The sequence below is a fragment of the Phalaenopsis equestris genome, unplaced genomic scaffold, assembly GCF_001263595.1.
Source record: "Phalaenopsis equestris unplaced genomic scaffold, ASM126359v1 Scaffold000634, whole genome shotgun sequence".
In the NCBI taxonomy this organism is placed as follows: domain Eukaryota; kingdom Viridiplantae; phylum Streptophyta; class Magnoliopsida; order Asparagales; family Orchidaceae; genus Phalaenopsis; species Phalaenopsis equestris.
The window spans coordinates 131,502-135,016 of record NW_018165074.1 but is presented as its reverse complement, the minus strand read 5'-3'; positions in this window follow the sequence as shown (position 1 = coordinate 135,016).

The following is a 3,515-nucleotide window of genomic DNA, read 5'->3' as shown; positions in this document are numbered from 1 at the left end:
GAGGGAGTGGTGGGAGCTCTGGAGTGGCAGCCGGTATCCTCCCAGCCTAACCACGGAATCAGGGACCAAACCCTGGATTAGTCAATGCTCTTTATGCACTCGGAAGAGGGTAAATAATAGGACTGCTCCTATTTAGCACAAAACAGTTTATATACATATTTTCGAATGATTTTAATTTCTTCACAATCCATATACTCATTGTAAAGGGGAATGATGATTTCTTAAATTTGAACTTTCCGTCACAACATCTTAGTGTTAATTTTCATAAATTTACTTTTGAAAGTTTAGCATTTAACTTAGTTAACTTTGTCTTTCAACAGCATTTTAATCAACATTCACTTGTTACTTAATATTTAAACTTTGCACTTTACTTTTTGTATTTTTAAAATTGCTCTTTACATTATAATCTTAAGAACTTATTTACAGGCATTTCCAAATTCTCTGTGGGATTGATATCTAGGACTCCATTATAGCCCTTTATTACCTGAGAGATACCTATACTTGCATTATTTTTAAAGGGGATTTGACAACAGTTTAAAGATTTTTAAAAGATAAAACTATTTTAATTGAAGTTAATTTATTAGGATTAATTTGCATATTTGCTATTGTATCTATATTAATTTTAATTGAAGTTAATTTATTAGGATTAATTTGCATATTTGCTATTGTATCTATCGTGTATATTTTGTAATATTGAAAAATATTTGCAAAATTAACACACTAATCCATTCTACATCAAGTTTTTAGCGCCATTGTCGGGGAAGTAACAGAAAGTAGTAGTAAGTTACGCTATAATTTATAATATTCTTCTTTTAAAAACTAAAAAAAAAGAGTCTTTGCAGTTTAGTTTGAATATTTTCTTATTTAAGTGTGTTTGCTTATTTTTAAATTACTTGTTGTATCTATTTATGTGTTGTGTAAGATTTGAAAATTTAGTACCTTATGATTATGAGTTACAAAGAACAATTAGAAAAATTTGAAAACAACAAAAAGAGATAGACCATATTAGAAAAATGGCTTGCAATTTGAGTAATGCTGGAAATGAAAGTGAACATCATCAAAGATCGTTAAGAGATTATGCTAATCCTACAACAGATGAGATTCATTTAAGTATACAAAACTCTGATGTAGCTGTCAATTCATTTGATTTTAAACCTGTTATTTTCCAAATGGTTCAAAACAATCAGTTTGGGGGAACACCAATTGAAGATCCTAATTTACACCTTGCTAGTTTTCTAGAACTATGTGGTACATTTAAATATGATGGAGTGTCGAATGATGCCGTTAGACTTAGACTTTTTCCTTTTTCACTAAGAGATAAAATTAAGATGTGGTTAAACTCGTTAGCACCTAGATCTATCAGAACTTGGGGAGATTTAGACTAAAAATTTATAGTTAAGTATATTAAGCTTAGAAATGATATTACATCTTTTTGTCAGTTTGAAGGGGAATCAATTTACGAAGCCTGAGAAAGATTTAAAGATCTCCTTAGAAAGTGTTCACACCATGCGTTGCCAAATTAGTTAATAATTTAAACTTTTTATAATGAATTGGTTGGATCTCTTAGATCGATAATTGACGCTGTTTCTGGTGAATCATTAATGTCAAAACCATTCGATGAAGCATATTCTTTAACTGAAGAGATGGCTACTAATAATTTTCAATGGCTCTCTAAAAGGGTAAATCCAAAAAGAGTAGCCAGTATTCATGATTTTGAAGTAATATCTAAGTTAGCTGCACAAATAGTTGCTATAACGAAGAATATAGATCAATATGGAATGAATTATTCTCAGACACCAACTATGCTTGAAGCACCTGTGAGACACCAACTATGCTTGAGGAAAACTCATTGGGACAAACGATAGAATCTAAATCTTCTTATGAGACCTTAAATGCAATAAATAATCGTTATAATAATTCTTATGCCAATTATTATAATCCCGGTTGGAAGAATCATCCAAATTTTAGTTGAAGTAATTATCCCAAAATTGATGCAAATCTGCAATGGGGAAACAACACTACAAACGCATTGGGAAATTATATTTTCCACTTATATTTCCTTATTTTGCAACCAAATCAAAAACTTGATCCTAAAGAAAAATAAAAATTTAACACAAGTATACATATTGTTATCAAGTAATGTAGGACTTTATGATTAAGAGCTGAATATCGAACCCACAGTGAAATTATGCAATATGTTCTATTGAACAACAAACATTATATTTTAAAAAGACAATTACTTAAACTAGAGATGTATTCACAGTAATTAAAAATCTAATCTTTTTGGTATTTTTGATATTTTGATAAAATAGTAACAATTTAAAAAGATGACTTGACTTTATGTAAAATAAAAGCACCGAATTTGAAAATATCTTTCTCCTTATTATAAATCAGTAATAAGTATAAGAATTCTGTTATGGAAGTATGCATATTAACCTGGGGGCTAAATCTTGTATCAGAACCTAAAATAATAATCCAAGTTGGGGGTTTTAACCTGTCACTTTAAAGTCCTCTAACTCTTCACCCTTCAATGAATATTGCCCTATTTATTTGCACTCAACATATGAACTACATTCTCATTCATATAACCTCATGTCATTCTTTCCAATTGTTAATTGAGATAATACTAGCTCGGTTCTTACATGTTCTCACAACAAATTTTAACATCTAGATTGGCTAAATCAAGAAGTAAATTAAGTACATATATTTAAATTATCACAAATTTTCCAACATTAAAGATGAATACTCTCCAAAACTTCCATCCAACACTTAATTACTTATCATTTTAAGAAAAAAGATAAAGAAAACTACTCAGAATTCATGGAGAAAACAAAATCACACTTTAGTTTAAATGTAGAAATCATTGTCAAACCAACAACAAGTCTCAATTAAAACCAAAAGTAGTCTAAAACAAAAGATAAAAACTTATCTCAAGTCCTCCACCAAACTCTTGAAGTTCCTTTGAATCTCTTCTCTTTTACACCACTCTCAATATATAATTAAAATAAAAAGGATAAATATGTGGTGCCTAAAAATCTCTCTAACTAACTCCCCAATTTTAGAACTTTTAAAACTTTCCCAGTACTTTCAGGATCCCTTTCAAAGTCTCAATCTTCCTTCTTTTATAATTCTCAAAAAGGTGCCTTGGTATCTCTTCAAAATTTGTCTTGTTTCGACGCATTTCCCCAAGTGATGCAGTTTTTCACAATAATTTTTGTGCATGGTGGTTGTAACCACGTAACCACCTATTAAGCCAATAGGTGCCTCAAAAATCTCTTCAAAATTCACAAAAACCAAATTTACTCATCCAATAACTGCCATTGGCGCTTAAGAGCGGGGCCTCTGACACTTAGGCGCGGCCCTCTCTGTTTAACCAGTGCTTAAGCACCGGACCTAGCGCTTACGCGCCAAAACACTTTTGCACCTTTTTCAAAACACTTTTGCACCTTTAATCCTTTTTCACTCCTTTAAGCATTTTTCACCTTTTTACCTGTTCCTGAAAGAAAAACACAAAA